The following is a 17,758-nucleotide window of genomic DNA, read 5'->3' on the forward strand; positions in this document are numbered from 1 at the left end:
CCAGGAAGGTGTGGCAGGCAGCTCTAAGGGGAGGCATAACTCACCCTGGCTCTGTATTTACATTTCATTTCCCTTTCTCCTGAAAAATCCAGAGCAGTGGTGGCTGGTGACCATGTAAAGTGGCAGGATGTACATGCTCGACTTAAAACTATCGAGCAAGCCCAAAACCAAGTTTAGAAGGATGTTGTGGGGAGTTGGAGGTTCTGACCACCACCAACCCCGAGAACAATTTGTCAACACTCTAATTTACTGCAGAATTTCACACTAACATTGCCTAAAAAGGACTGAGATTGAGGCACAGATGAGGGGCTCTTACAGCCAACCATTTAGCAATTTCCAGTCTGGGAAAGTGCCAGGATGAATTCCTAATGTGTGCCAATTGGTTTCTTTAGGCTTTTCAGATGTGTTGCCTCTAGAACTCATAAACATGGCATTGCTTGGATAAAAAGCCTTTCGAAAAAAAGTCATAATTGTCAATTCTCAGACATGTCATAGGCGTTAAGCCGCTCATGGCTTTTTGACCAACAATATTTTGTATTCTGATACTGGTTGACCCATACTTATGTTGTGCAAGATTCAAAAATAGCCCTCAGCATCATATGTGTTGTTACCTGAGTTGAAGCCAGAGCTGGCTACAATCTGCCATCCTACCATAGCACCCAGTCAGCAGATTTGACTGATGTATTGTAGATGGCCTTAGCAATATAATGCTAAAAGCGGATGTTGATCAGTGGGCGAATTGCCTATCAACTCTGTTCATCTACATTGTCAAGGTCAACTAAATACAATCATCTTGGAAGAAATCCATCATAGTCCCAATTTATAAAAAAAGGGCAACCGGGCAGAGCTGGTAAGCTATCGCCCTATATCGCTGCTTGATGCGCCTGGCAAGATCTTTGGCACCCTTATTCTTAAAGCGCTACGATTTTGGGCCAAAACTTCCAACCACATGGACTTGTGGCAAGCGGGATTCGTTTGTGGAATCGGGACCGCTCTTAATATATTCATCTTTAATTTACTCAAGAGCAGAACTGGACGAAATAAGGATTATAAAATCTACATTGCGTTCATTGATCTCACGCAAGTGTTCGACAGTGTATCTCGACCTTGACTTTGGGCAAAACTATCACAATGGAAATGCCCTTCTTCCATGCTAGCTCCCATTCAAGCCTTCCATCAAAATACCAATCTTCAAATACGGCTTAACAAAACAGGCCTGCTGACGAAATCTATACCAACAAACAGAGGACTGAAGCAGGGATGCCCTATGGCATCAGAACTATTCAATCTTTTCACCTCAGATGCTGGCAATGCATTTCAGGACATCAGGCACTTTCCTCCGTCAATAGCAAACATGAAAGTGAGCAGGCTTATGTACGCCGATGATGTGGTCCTTATAGACCAGACTCCAGTAGACCTTCAGAGACAATTGAATGCTCTATATAACTATCTGAAGACAAATGGCCTCACTATTAATCCAAAATAATCGGCAATTTTGCCTCTAGGTCTGTGGAAACATCAAATAAAAGCTAAAGGCTTAAGCTGGTCGCTATTGGGGATAAACCTCCCAGTGGTACAGTCGTTTGTTTACTTAGGAATCTGCTTGAATTCAAGTAAGGTAGATGCACCAAGACAACAGACTTTGATCAAGAAAACAATACATCTTGTAAACCTAGCCAGAGTCCTGACAAAAAAATATTGCAACTTCAGTCTTCCTCCACTAATTAAATTCTATAAAGCCAAAGTGGTTCCCATCTTGACATATGGAGCAGAGACCTCATTCAACTTTGATGCAAAGAACTGGTCATTATTGGAAGGTCACTTCTGGAAAACAACATTGATGCTACCAAAGGGAACCCATATCCAATCAAAAAGGATGGAATTGGGTCTGACGTCTTTGGCAGCAAATGCCGAATGGAAGATGCTTGCCTTTTATAGGAAATGCAGAGATGATCAACCAAAAGGAGGCTTTGTATGTTTGAAAGAGGCTCTATTGAAACAGTCAGAGCTGACATTGACCAAATGGAAAGACAAGTGTCTGACCATTTTACATTGCCTGCAGGAAACCAGTGATACTTTAATGAACAATCCCGACAAAATCAAAAGGAAACTTTATTTGCTGGACTGGTTCAACACTGAAGATGAATGACGCAAATACAAGGGATATGGCAAACTATGGGAACTCAGTCAAAGACCGTATTCCATCCCTAACTATTTGAAAATATTCCCGCATTGGTTCTATCTGGCCCAGTACTTATGATTCAAACTAAAGAAACCACCTGGTGTAAAACTTTAAAAGCAGGCCCACAGACATGTTGTCTATGCAATGAAGAAAATTCAATCGAAAACATAAGACACTTGATGATGGATTGTTTCATTTTTGAGAGCCAGAGATCAGTCATAATGCATGATGTAATTAAGAAATATGGCCACAGGTCAAAGGATCTTTGGTGGAAAATGCTATTGGCTAATGAGAAGACACCTATAACTCTGGCTGTCGTTAAACAGCTAATTATCATCAAGGGACAGCTTTCTGTGACAAATTAGTTGAAATTATTTTATTCATGATGTAGTCATTCTTAATCTTTTCTTATTTGTTTGAAGTGAAAACATGTGATTAAAGGTTGTCAAATGTATAATCATATGATCACGTTAAATAAATAAATAAAATAAATGTAAATATTTCTTTATTAACAGCAACCTGCCAACCCGTAAATGGTCCCATGTCAGGTATGAAATATTGTGCCAGACATGCCTTATTTTTTAGCTTGCATCATACTGCATTATGCCACTTGCAGTTTCCCCTTCCTCTTCCAAAAATTGATTACAAGTGCCAGAATGCAAAGAGTTATGATGCAGAAGCCTTTGGATAGCTAAACGCCACACATGACAGAGGAACTTGAGATCCCTGCAACGTATGCCCTCTCAATTTGTCCCATATCTTGTTTCAGTAACCTATGTGGTCCTGGTTTAAGTCATTGCCTTCTGGCGCTACTATTGTAATACTGCATGTAATACAGAAAAGCAAAACTACTAGTACCAGAATGCAAAGAAAAAATAGAACTGGTGTGATAACGATTTATTTATATAGAGCTTTCACCAAAACGCTTTACATAGAACATATACATACAATTATCACCTAACTAAAGTTGGTACTCATTGATTGACCTTGGGAGGAAAATAAACGCAGTTGGCTTTGTACCTGCGACCTGCACATCACACACAGATCGCAGCAGCAAGTGCTCAACCCGCTGAACTATCTTACCAAATGTGCGCTACTAATTCCTGGCATGGGGGACTAAATAGTTCTTCCAATGGAACCAAAAATCAAAAGATGCAGTAGTTGATCTTCGACCGATTCTACATTATGTGTACATTGGTAGAATTGTTTGTTGCATGCAATAAGAAAATGTTTGCATTTTGTGTCTGTGGTCTTCAATCTTCTGTAAAATGTGCATGGGTTCAGCAAGTCCTTTTTAGTGTGTGCCAGGAATAATAACTGTAATAAACCGCATAGGCAAAAAAATACACAACTGACAGCTTATTGCCCCCACTTATTCCAAACGTACAGCACTCGTGTGCAAACTCCTGACGGAATGCACTGGTCGAGGAGTCCAGATTTCTCTCAGTGACTGAAAAAGACAGCGCTCCACAAAGCTGTTAGAACGGCGACGGCTAAAAAGACCAGGGGATCGCTTGCATGTGTCTCGCTGTACATAAAACCTTTCATTAGCAAAACGCATGGCTAAACGCAATCAGGTCTAGCAGTATTAGTGTAGTAATCACTGTGATCTCCAGGTACAGTATATGCATTTTCACGTTGGAAATTTTTGCATTTATTATTTACATCTAGCCCCTGTCGGGGGGTTATCTTAAACGAATCCTGTATTTTCGAGCAACAGTGGACTGTTAGACCTGTAGTTTGGCTTTTACCGATTTGGTATGGATTTAGAAATCCCAGCATGCTAAGACCTGTTGGACAAAAACACAAAATGGCTGAACATGACCATAAGGGCGGCTTTGGGACAGATACCGTACCGATTTGGCACTATCCCATATTTAATCTGACTTGTGTTTATTAATTAATCATGCTGTTTTAATCCTTTTATTTAAACGTTTTTGAGTTCCCCCAAAAAGGCACTGGGTAAGTGACGCCCTTTTGTGTTGAATATTTGCCTTCGCCTATGTGAATGTGAAATCATTCCTTGGCATTCATCTGATGCTTAACAGGTGTTTGGTTTATTGGGAAAGTTGCTGACCTGCACGTGCACCTGGGTGTAATGTCCCAGGCATCCGTGTTAGAGGACACACTGCACGGAAGGGCTTTCTAAGACAGTGGGCGAGGAAAGGAGATCAAGTCCTCTATGAACACTAGATACCCTGTGAGGAGATGCTTGGAGAGTGGCATGCATTTATTTGGGCTGGTTCCTGGCCTAATAAATTATACTGACGCTAAGCCTTTTGAGTAGCCCGTGACCAGGCCATAAGAATGTGGCTACTGAAAACATGCACGGATCCATGTAACACTAGATATAACAATGTCTTTCATGTTTTGTCGTTCGTTTTGAGTGCTGAACATTTTAAAATGCGTCTGTCCGCGGAGATAGCAGACCGGGCGACCTAATGCTTTAATTAGCAGAGATAGTATTTATGAAACAAAGGATGATGAGAGGCCAAAGGTGAGCAGATTAGCTGAAGGTATTGTGTATCTGCTTTCCTGTGGGTGCATAGCAGTACATCCCTTCTCCATGTTTTGCCCTGCAGTACTGGAGTAAATCAAATCGCCTTTGCAGACCAGTTATAGTGACAAAGGATTTATTACCATAAGGCATTATGTACCTCTTGCAAATAACTCACTGACTACCGACTTCGAGCAGACTTTTACAATCTGGGAACAGCGACCAAGTGATTTATAGTGAGAGGGTCACGCCTTGAACTATAAACCCCCCTCTATTGTCCTGTTATGCTTAGCTGCCCGTAGTTTCATGCTGGGCAATTTCTGCCAAGTAGCCTTGCTCTCCTTGAAAGCGACACATGAGGCACGTGCTTGCTTAATCATTTCCAGGGTTCAGATGTCATGGCGCGGAAGGCGGGTGTAGCACCGTGTCTATGGGGTGCGCCTGAGAACTGACCCGCATGTCCACGCTGATCGAGAATTGAGACACACATAGCTCTGCCAGTATTACTCAACCCAGTCATGTCATCCTTCTCCTATTTCACATGTACACCTTTTGCATGAGTTATGCCATCCCTTGCTATTGCTGCACTGGTAATTGCAAATGCACCCCAGCGATTCCAGTACCAAGACTCACAAATAGCTCTGACCGTGCACCTTAACCATGACTTGTAACAACCTTCTTTCCTTGCTACGACCCAGCTCTGCCAGTGCACCTCAAGCTCGAGTTGCTGTACTCCGTGATAGAACCCAGGATAGATTGGTGCTCTTGACTATGCTACATTCAGAAGAATGAGTTTGTGGACTCAAGGCTGACCAGTGATTATTTGAACACTCATGAAGCTTTCTGCTTACCTGCATTTCTTTGTTATCACAATCTGCATTGTATTCTTTTCCCATGTAGAGATATAGGTCCTTTTCAGGTTCATTCCTGATAAACGGCGCAACTCTAAGAGCTCGAATGAACAGCCCTGAGCCCGCTCCCGCACATGTCATGGTAGAATCCCATTGGCTGTAAAAGCAGCCAATGGATTTTGATTGTGTGCATGATTGACAACGGACCTAGCCTCTCTGAAACCAGGTATTCATGAATTCCTGGTTTCAGATTGGTCCAAGTTTGTTGACAATCAAAATGTTACATTTGCGCTGTTTTCACAGAGCTTACGTTGACGAGGGGCCAGACATACGACGTCCTGCTTGCCTCCAATGTTAAGGTTTACACAATATGCGTAGATCCTGTCGAGTTCACCAGTGGTGGAAATGGAAAAAAATTGGTGGGAGATCCCACAATCCAATTAGTGGACACATCCGATGTCCGCGCACATCAAGCAACCTTCTAGACCAATCAAAGACCCAAGACTTTTTTCAAATCTACTTGTTGGCCATTTAAAAACTACTGAACGGATTTACACCAAATTTACAAAAGCACGCTTTCGGGACCAAGCCGCCTCTCCTGGTGCACATTTGGTGAAAATCCAGTGAGCGGTTTGGGCTGTAGGCATGAGCAAATATTTCTTTCCATTGCATCTATGGGAAAAAACACATCTTTTGGGACCCCCCCATAACTTTGCCCGCACTGCACAAAACCTCACCAAGAATCAATTTGACCATATAATTCTTCTGCAAAGTTTCGTAAGGAATCGTCTAGGGGGGATGATGTTATAAGTCGCCCAAGAAGTGCTCTTCCTATGGGTTGAGCAACTTAACCATAACTACATGGCCACTACTCTTTACACCATCATTAATCATTTTACATGTATCCAAGCGTGTGAATATTTTCTGAAACAAAGCTCTATCAGCTTCAAACAGCAAAATGAAGTGATTTTTGAGCTTTTAACGTTTTGCTTGAATAACAATATGTTTCTATATGTTGAAAAGCTTTACAGACAAAAAAGAGATACCTCTATGAGTTTGTGTGTGTCCCCCACCTGTACGAATTTGTATTTGGGTTGGTGGGAGGAATGTATAGCCTGGTCATTGGAACACGATAAATGGATGAAGTGGTGGTATGGTTTAGGTACATTGATGACCTGATATTAATTTTGGAGGAGCCCCAGCCAAATTGTTGGTATATGTTGCTATCCTGAACTGCAATGACCTGAACTTACAATTGACTGTGACTATGACCTCAAACCAACTGGAATTTCTTGATGTTTGTTTTGAAATTGTAGATGGAAGCTTGAAAAGTCGATTATACAGAAAACCCACAAAGGTTAACAGTATTCTCCATGGTAACAGTTTTCATCCCAAATCTCTCATTAGGAGTATACCTTTTGGAGAGTTCATTAGAGCAAAGCAAAACTGCTCGAGGGAAACAGATTTTCTGCAGGAAGCAAGAAAAATGAGCACACGCTTTAACAATAGGGGCTATTCCAAGCAAGTTGTTACTGACACCTTTGAGAAAGCACAAAACTTAGCCGTATGGACTTGTTGAAGAACAAGAAGTCTCATATAAGGGAAATGAAAGACACATTAGGTTCCTTACCAAATACAGTACTCAGGCGGCCAATGTAAGAAAGATATTACAGAAACATTGGGCGATATTACAATCGGATCGAGACATTGTGAAGGTGGTAGGGTCCCATTCTTTGGTCACCTTTTCCAAAGCAATGAATATCAAAAATGTGGTGGCTCCAAGCATGACCAATATTTCTCCTTTGAATTAACCCAATTGGCTTGAACGACAACACAGACCCCATGGGTTCTATAGGTGTGGCAAATGTAAATTATGCAAGTTGACAATCTGCACCTCTGAATTTAAATATAATGAGAAAGTTAAATGAAAAATTAAGCAAGTAATAACATGTTTGACCAAATTTGCTGTATATATCATACTCTGTCCTTTGTTACAAGCTTACTTTGGTTCGAGCATATGTAGTCTAAAAATTAGGATATTACAACACTACTGTTCTATAAAGAATTAAGATGAGACTTATCCTCTGGCCAAATATTTTATTGAAAAACACAATGGTAATCCTGAAAAGATTACATTTTTAGGTTTAGCTCATGTGCCAGAACATAATCGTAAAGGTAATCGAGAGTTAAAATTATGTCACCTTCAATCTATTCTCATTATTCTTTTCGATACATTGCAACCCCATGGGCATAATGTGGACAATGTACTACATTTCTTCCTATGATTAGTCTCTTTCACTTTACCATTGGTGTTATGATTGTAAACAAATACTACAATATTTTGACTGGTGATTTATTGGTAATAGACTCCTTCATGAATCCACCAGTTTTACTATGAAATAATCTTGCTTGTATCTCTATTCCTGTATTTTGTATCTCTTTTTTATCTATCTTTGTATGTTACACTGTCATTACCTTCTGCTGCACGTTAGTGCATATTAAGAACATTTTTTTATGATAGATTAGCATTGCAGTGGCACTTTAAGATCTGTTGGTCTGTTAAACTCAAGTATGGAACAGTATACTCTTAGCACCTTATGCTGTTTTAAACATCAACTTCTAACTCTACATTTTGCACTTTGGTGTGTGTCCACAGGTTTTCAATTTTGTTTCCTTATTTAAGCTGCTACAAGCTGCTACAATTGCTATTTTGCTCATTCTTGTTTAATATTTACAATGAAGATGTACTGCTATTGTTGCTATTTTGCACTTCCTACTATATGTTAAGACTTGATGGTCATGTAGAAACCTCGCCCCAAGTAACACACGGGCAAGTATAGGATATAACTGCCCGTGCAATCTTTGGGGCCACAGGTGTTGAGTGTCGTCAGCCTGGAACCAGGAATGCCGGAGGTGAACCCCCTGACCACTGTAAGGCAAGCAACCAGGTTAGAGAAAGCAAGACACAACAGTGAATGAGTACAAGGACAAGTCACAATCTTTCTTACCCCAATGGCAGTGGTCAGATACCCTGGGTGAAGAACTGGGCGGGGTTCTATTATGATCGACGGCAGTAGGCAGCAGATGATAATGTGGCACTCTTGAGAGAAAGAAACACCTGATTTTGCCAAGAAACATGAACCAAGTACTGTGATGGGAAATCCGTAATCAGTCCAAGATGAAGTCCGTGGTCAGAAAACCGGCCGGTCACGACAATAACAATGGATGATCCAAAAGCAAATCCGAGGAAAAAACCAAGTTCGTATCTTGATCCGGAAAAGATTGCCAAAACAAAGGTACCGAGGAGAAGCAGAGCAGGTCTGTGAAAGCACTCCGTGATCAAGGATTCCAAACAACAAGAAGCAAGAAAACGCTCTACAAACATGCCGTAACCAGCTGTGAAGCGAAGTCTGAGCATTTGCTCGAACCTTTTGAAAGCAGAAAAGTCACGTGAGCATGTCACGTTACGCTTCCTTCCTGATCGCATGATGCATGCTCCTCGTCTCGTGTAACCCATTGAGCCTGTTATTTCCTGATCACGTGCCGCTTAACACGACGGGGCCCAACACCAAGTCGGAGACCATGAAGTGGCGTGGACAGTCTCCATGGTAACCGCCACTGGAGGTAAGGGAATCGTGTCGGAAAGGAGTTTCTCTTGAGTCCTTTGCTATGCCAACATGAGCTGTAGTCTAACCGCCGTCAGGAATTACATGGGGGCATGATAGTAGTGCAATGTGTGACCGGGGATGTGATAGAGCCCCCCTTAAAGGCCCACGACCCAGTGGGCTGGAAGGATGTTCCCGGTGAAACTGAGCAACCAATTTCCGGGAATGGACATCAGAAGAGGGGACCCATGACCGATCCTCCGGACCGTAACCCACCCAATCCACTAAATACTGTAACCGCCCCCTAAACAGACGGGAACCCAGAATGGCACTAACATCAAACTCATCAGGGGAAACCACAGAGATGGGAGCAGGAGGGGAGACAAGGCTGGTAGGGCCAGGGCATGGCTTGAGTAAGGAGGTGTGGAACACCGGGTGTAACCGCCAAGAGGAAGGGACGTCTAGGCGATAAACGACTGGATTCAGGACTTTAGACACTCGGTAAGGACCAACAAAGCGTGGTAGCAACTTTCGACAACCAGGGATGTGTAAATGCCGAGAGGACAACCAGATCCGATCACCCACTTGATAAACTGGGGCATTCACTCATTTCTTATCTGCCGTCGTTTTCATGGACGAATGTGCTTCCCGGAGATGGACCAGGGTCTGGGCGTGAATCATGGTGAGATCGCGGGCACAATCATTAACAGCAGGGGTGTTGGTAGGCGTGAAATCAGGAAAGGGCAGAGTGCGTGGATGCTGGCCATAGAGGGCATAAGACGGGGAAAAGCCAGTGGAAGAATGTAGCGCATTATTGTAAGCGAATTCTGCAAGGTGGAGTGAATTAATCCAGGTATACTGGAATTGCAGGGACAAACAACAGAGGTACTGCTCTAATACCTGATTTATCTTCTCTGTCTGTCCATCGCTTTCAGGGTGATAGGCTGAAGAGAAACGGGTATCAATACCCAGAAGTTTAGTGAAGGCCTTCCAGAAACGGGACGTGAATTGAGAACCACGGTCTGACACAATGACTTGAGGCAGACCAAACAGACAAAACACTGACCTAAAGAACAACCGGGCCAGGGATGGAGCGGAAGGGATTCCTTTACAAGGTACAAAATGAGCCATTTTGGTATAAGAATCCACCACCACCCAGATTGAATCAAACCCTTGTATACGAGGTAAGTCAGTGATAAGGTCCATTGAGACTGTGTGCCAGGGTCTTGGGGGTATAGGTAGGGGTTGGAGCAGTCCGAGCGTGCGACTCCTACTTGACTTACACTGCGCGCACACCGAACAGGTGTTCACATAATCCTCCACATCACGTCTCATCGACGGCCACCAACACCAACGTTTGAGCAGATCCAAAGTGCGTCGTTGTCCCGGATGACTGTTGATGAGGGCATTGTGGGACCACTCTAGTGCTTGGGTGCGTGTGTCAGTTGTGGGCAGGAATAGCTTCCCCTGTACGAATGGCAACCCGTCCTGCAATACCGGGTCCCATTCTGAGGATGCTGTATGATCCATTGACGGATAGTTTGTAACATGGGCAGCGAGGGTGTACAGGCACATATCACGTGTCCCTTGTCCAACAAGGTTTCCGGAAAGGATGGCAGAGAACCCCCCCCGGGATAAAGCATCCGCTTTACCGTGAACAATCGCTGGTCTGTGTTTAACCACAAAATCGTATGCTGCAAAGAACAAGTGCCAACGCACCTGTCGACTGTTAACGCACTTTAGTGACGCCAGGTCTTGCAGATTCTTGTGATCAGTGTAAACAACTGTTTGGTGTTTTGCCCCTAGGAGATGGTGCCTCCAAACCTGAAATGCATCCTTGATGGCCAGGAGCTCTTTTTCAGTGACCGTGTAATGCGTCTCAGTCGACGTGAATTTCCTGGAATGGTAAGCCACTGGGTGCAAGTGGCCCGTGGTTGGACAAGGTTGGGAGAGAACCGCACCCTATGCAAATGAGGACGCATCAGCCTCTACAATGAAGGGAAGTTCTGGATCTGGGTGCTGTAAAACCGGAGCGGTAGTGAATGAGATTTTGAGGGATTCGAAGGCAGCCTGATGTTCGGAGGACCAATGAAACGGCACCAGCGGACTGGTCAGGGCAGTCAATGGGGCTACGATGGATGAAAAATTGACGATAAAACGCTGGTAGATTGTAGTTGCTTCAAGGATTTTGGGATCGGCCAGTCCGTGATTGCACGTATTTTCGACTGGTTCATTGCTAACTCCCCAGGAGAGATGTGAAATCCTAGGAAATCGACCTCTTTTGTGTGAAACAGGCACTTTTCAGGTTTAGCGAACAAGGCGTTCTTCTGAAGTCAGAATAGCACCTCCCTGACATGGACTATGTGTTCTTCGAGTGTAGAAGAGAAGATAGGTATGTCATCTAAGTATATCACAACCTAAATGTCTATGATGTCACTGAATATGTCGTCAATAAACCTTTGAAAAGTGGCCGGTGCGTTACATAGGCCAAAAGGCATAACGGTGTATTCAAACAGACCTTGGCGTGAACAGAAAGCTGTCTTCCATTCGTCCCCTCTGCGCATACGGATTAGATCGTAAGCCCCTCAGAGGTCTAGTTTCGTATAGATGGAAGCATGTGTGAGTTTGTCTAGAAGAGTAGAAATGAGAGGAATCAGATATCGATTCTTTATGGTGACAGAATTCAGCCGCCTGTAATCCACACAAGGAAGAAGGTGCCCCTCCTTCTTCGGAGCAAAGAAAATGGGGCTTGATGCAGGAGAGGAGGAGGGTCTGATGTGACCTAAAAGCAGGGTTTTCTGGATATATTCCCTCAGGTCTGTTTCTTCAGTTGGTGACAAGGAATAAATACGGCCTTTAGCTATCGAGGCCCCAGGAACTAGATCGATAGGACAATCATAAGGTCTGTGGGGTGGCAGACCCTCAGCCGAAGCCTTGTCGAACACCATTTGGTAATCATGGTACACTGAAGGTATACCCGTAAGGGTGGCCCCTACCGTGTGAATAGTTTCGGAGGATTCAATCTCATTGACTGTTAATGAAGCCACCGCCCCAAGGGCACTTGCGGGATTCGAGATGTGTCCAGAATCTACCAAGCAGAAGTGTTGACAAATATCGGACTCAAACAGAACCTGGCCTGTACTCCAATTAATGTGAGGGTTATGTTTCCTCAACCAAGGAATACCGAGTATGATCCCAAACTGTGGTGTGGAAATGAGGTCAAAAGACACGATTTCTTTATGGGTATCATGGAAAATCATTTCCATAGGGGCTGTTTGTTGCTTAATTGGACCAGAGACCAGGGAGGAACCATCCACAGCCTGTACGGGTTTGGGGTGTTTCCTTGATATCAGTGATAAGTTCAATTCTTTTGCCAAAATGATGTCTATAAAACAACCGGTAGCACCAGAGTCGATGACTATGTGTACTGAGTGTGAATGTTCTCTAGTAGGGTACAATAGAGCATGAACTATGACTGGTCTGATAGGACCGAACATAGGGAGAGTCTTTGAGGAGTTCTGTGTAAAGCTCGCCTTGTCCCCCGTTCTCAAGGGCGAGCCTTCTGAAAACCGAGTGCCTGTTCTTTGGGCGACGCGGACACTCCTTAACGAAGTGCCCATTTAGGCCGCAGTAAAAACAAGCATTGTAGGTTCTCCCACGCTCCCATTCAGCATGAGTGATAGGGCTACATATTCCCCCTATTTTCATGGGTTCACTAGAAGGTTCTGCCGTACTGGGAGACTGGTTGGTAGAAAGGCCGATTTCTGCCCGACGCTCAGTTCTCCGTGCATCCACTTGGAGTGTTAGATCAACCAGATCAGAGAAGGCAGCTGGGAGGGACGGCACAACCGAAAGGGCAACCTTCATAGTGTTGCACAAGCCTCGATAGAAAACTACCGACTTTTTATTTTCGGGCCAAGCTGTTTCTACGGATAACTGATTAAATTGTGTGATGTATTCAATCAAGGTTAGCTTGCACTGAGTGAGGTCTAGTAGCTCTAAATCTCTGGATTGTGCTTTGTGTCTGGTGTCAAAAACTTTGGACATTTCGCTCACCAGGAGATCGAAATTGTAGAGCGATGGATGATCATTCTCTAATAAGGGATTTGCCCAGGTGGCAGCAATACCCGTCAAATGTGAAAGCAAAAAGGCTGCCTTAGTGGTGGAATCATGAAAAGCCTGGGGTCGGCAGAGGAAATGGAGTTTGCATTGATTTAGAAATGTCCGGAACCCCCTGGGATCACCCTGATACCTCTCTGGAGCTGCTAGAGGAAAAGGGGTAGGAACAACCACTGGGACAAGAGGTGTGGGAGGCGTGGAAGGACTTGGGTTTGGGGGCGTGGTGTCTCTGAACTCAACGTCTGCCGGTAATGGATGGCGGGCACTCTGCAAGGAGTCTAGCCGGTGGTGTATGGTGGTTGTGGCTGTCGCCATGGCTGTTCTTAGAGCTGTGACAGCTTGCATTAAAGCAGCCACGGGGTCCTCGGCTGAACCAGGAACGCCGGAACTGAACCCCCTGACCACTGTAAGGCAAGCAACCAGGTTAGAGAAAGCAAGACATGACAGTGAATGAGTACAAGGACAAGTCACAATCTTTCTTACCCCAATGGCAGTGGTCAGATACCCTGGGTGAAGAACTGGGCGGGGTTCTATTATGATCGACGGTGGTAGGCAGCAGATGATAATGTGGCAGTCTTGATGGAAAGAAACACCTAATTTTGCCAAGAAACATGAACCAAGTACTGTGATGGAAAATCCGTAATCAGTCCAAGATGAAGTCGTGGTCAGAAAACCGGCAGGTCACGACAATAACAATGGATGATCCAAAAGCAAATCCGAGGAAAAAACCAAGTTCGTATCTGGATCCGGAAAAGATCGCCAAAACAAAGGTACAGAGGAGAAGCAGAGCAGGTCCGTGAAAGCAGTCCGTGATCAAGGATTCCAAAGAACAAGAAGCAAGATAACGCTCTACAAACTTGCCGTAAGCAGCTGTGAAGTGAAGTCTGAGCGTTTGCTTGAACCTTTTGAAAGCAGAAAAGTCACATGAGCGCGTCACGTTACGCTTCCTTCCTGATCACATGATGCATGCTCCTCGTCTCGTGTAACCCATCGAGCCTGTTATTTCCTGATCACGTGCCGCTTAACGCGACGGGGCCCAACACCAAGTCGAAGACCATGAAGTGGCGTGGACAGTCTCCATGGTAACCGCCACTGGAGGTAAGGGAATCATGTCGGAAAGGAGTTTCTCTTAAGTCGTTTGCTATGCCAACATGAGCTGTAGTCCAACCGCCATCGGGAATTACATGGGGGCATGACGTAGTGCGATGTGTGACCAGCGACATGACACTATATTTGGGACATTGACACATCTATTCCTCCAAATATAAGATGCTATTATTTCTATTTGCGCAATGGTGTGCTTAGATAGCGAACAAATTATAACAACGAAATATCAACATGGCCCCTTTTGCACATTTGAATGTTTTAAATTATAGCTATGTATGTATATAGTATTTATACATCGTTTGATGAATGTTTGCTGCTATCATTGCTTTTTGCACACTTGTGCTGTCTATTTCAAAGAAAAATTGTAGCATATACATCTCTGTAAGATGTCATTTAAACACTAAATGAATCAGCCAACACATGTTTCAACCCTCACAGGACTTTCTCAAGGCAAAAAGATTCTGGGTCCCAGTAAATCTGGGTCTTTCACTCTGTGTGATAGAAATGATCTAACATATGAGTCTGGCCAATAAAGAAGTGACCAATACAGAGAAGAGACTGTAAATGGTGTGTGGATAGAAGGGCTGGACTGAAAGAATCCTGAAAGCTTCCTGATTCAGCTAAACAACTGCAGTGTTCCAATAAAGTAGTGTGAAAATGGCCACATCAGTTGATGCACCGGCAATGGCATGGGAGCTCGGCTGATACTTGCAGACTGCTTACGCTACCTGGACAGCTCGCACATTGACACAAGAAAGGATTTGCGAGCGGATTCAACCAGCTGCTCTGCCCGAGATGACTCTTTGACTTAAGAAGATGCGATGAAACTATAGCACTAACACCGAGATATCAGCAACAGCAGACTCCAGCGCCAATTTACATGAAAAGGACATGAAAAGACTATTAACCAAATGCAGCTCTTTCTGCCTGAGTTTAAAGGCTGTCTTGATCCTTTCATTAGGTGGCCCTTTATTTAACTAGATGATCAGTTAAGGGATATTCAGGCTACTCTCCCTTGAAAACGCTATGCACCAACGCCTGAGGCGATTCAATCCCACTTCCAACTGAGATTCTACTTTACTTCGAAACTGAGAAGCCCTACAGTACTTTCGCACAGGGCTATACAGTTGGCAACGTGGGACTACTATTAAGCTCTCTGACAATTGACACAGGAAGGTGTTCGCCCCCACAAGAACCTACTAAGGTTATACTTATTTTAACTTCTACTCCAGTCGGACTTGCTGAAATAGGAATTTGATTTGTACTCACCCTCTTGAAGAATGTTCAGTATTTAATTCCTTTTGAACAGAAACATGTCGAGACTTTAAAGCTCTGGATTCCAAAAGTGGCTCAAATGAATTGTATATGCCAACAAAGTGATGATTGTATGCATGGTTAATACGGCATGAGTGATAGGGCTACATATTCCCCCTATTTTCATGGGTTCACTAGAAGGTTCTGCCGTACTGGGAGACTGGTTGGTAGAAAGGCCGATTTCTGCCCGACGCTCAGTTCTCCGTGCATCCACTTGGAGTGTTAGATCAACCAGATCAGAGAAGGCAGCTGGGAGGGACGGCACAACCGAAAGGGCAACCTTCATAGTGTTGCACAAGCCTCGATAGAAAACTACCGACTTTTTATTTTCGGGCCAAGCTGTTTCTACGGATAACTGATTAAATTGTGTGATGTATTCAATCAAGGTTAGCTTGCACTGAGTGAGGTCTAGTAGCTCTAAATCTCTGGATTGTGCTTTGTGTCTGGTGTCAAAAACTTTGGACATTTCGCTCACCAGGAGATCGAAATTGTAGAGCGCTGGATGATCATTCTCTAATAAGGGATTTGCCCAGGTGGCAGCAATACCCGTCAAATGTGAAAGCAAAAAGGCTGCCTTAGTGGTGGAATCATGAAAAGCCTGGGGTCGGCAGAGGAAATGGAGTTTGCATTGATTTAGAAATGTCCGGAACCCCCTGGGATCACCCTGATACCTCTCTGGAGCTGCTAGAGGAAAAGGGGTAGGAACAACCACTGGGACAGGAGGTGTGGGAGGCGTGGAAGGACTTGGGTTTGGGGGCGTGGTGTCTCTGAACTCAACGTCTGCCGGTAATGGATGGCGGGCACTCTGCAAGGAGTCTAGCCGGTGGTGTATGGTGGTTGTGGCTGTCGCCATGGCTGTTCTTAGAGCTGTGACAGCTTGCATTAAAGCAGCCACGGGGTCCTCGGCTGAACCAGGAACGCCGGAACTGAACCCCCTGACCACTGTAAGGCAAGCAACCAGGTTAGAGAAAGCAAGACATGACAGTGAATGAGTACAAGGACAAGTCACAATCTTTCTTACCCCAATGGCAGTGGTCAGATACCCTGGGTGAAGAACTGGGCGGGGTTCTATTATGATCGACGGTGGTAGGCAGCAGATGATAATGTGGCAGTCTTGATGGAAAGAAACACCTAATTTTGCCAAGAAACATGAACCAAGTACTGTGATGGAAAATCCGTAATCAGTCCAAGATGAAGTCGTGGTCAGAAAACCGGCAGGTCACGACAATAACAATGGATGATCCAAAAGCAAATCCGAGGAAAAAACCAAGTTCGTATCTGGATCCGGAAAAGATCGCCAAAACAAAGGTACAGAGGAGAAGCAGAGCAGGTCCGTGAAAGCAGTCCGTGATCAAGGATTCCAAAGAACAAGAAGCAAGATAACGCTCTACAAACTTGCCGTAAGCAGCTGTGAAGTGAAGTCTGAGCGTTTGCTTGAACCTTTTGAAAGCAGAAAAGTCACATGAGCGCGTCACGTTACGCTTCCTTCCTGATCACATGATGCATGCTCCTCGTCTCGTGTAACCCATCGAGCCTGTTATTTCCTGATCACGTGCCGCTTAACGCGACGGGGCCCAACACCAAGTCGAAGACCATGAAGTGGCGTGGACAGTCTCCATGGTAACCGCCACTGGAGGTAAGGGAATCATGTCGGAAAGGAGTTTCTCTTAAGTCGTTTGCTATGCCAACATGAGCTGTAGTCCAACCGCCATCGGGAATTACATGGGGGCATGACGTAGTGCGATGTGTGACCAGGGACATGACACTATATTTGGGACATTGACACATCTATTCCTCCAAATATAAGATGCTATTATTTCTATTTGCGCAATGGTGTGCTTAGATAGCGAACAAATTATAACAACGAAATATCAACATGGCCCCTTTTGCACATTTGAATGTTTTAAATTATAGCTATGTATGTATATAGTATTTATACATCGTTTGATGAATGTTTGCTGCTATCATTGCTTTTTGCACACTTGTGCTGTCTATTTCAAAGAAAAATTGTAGCATATACATCTCTGTAAGATGTCATTTAAACACTAAATGAATCAGCCAACACATGTTTCAACCCTCACAG

The sequence above is a fragment of the Ambystoma mexicanum genome, chromosome 11 (genome assembly GCF_040938575.1).
Source record: "Ambystoma mexicanum isolate Mex_15411 chromosome 11, UKY_AmexF1_1, whole genome shotgun sequence".
In the NCBI taxonomy this organism is placed as follows: domain Eukaryota; kingdom Metazoa; phylum Chordata; class Amphibia; order Caudata; family Ambystomatidae; genus Ambystoma; species Ambystoma mexicanum.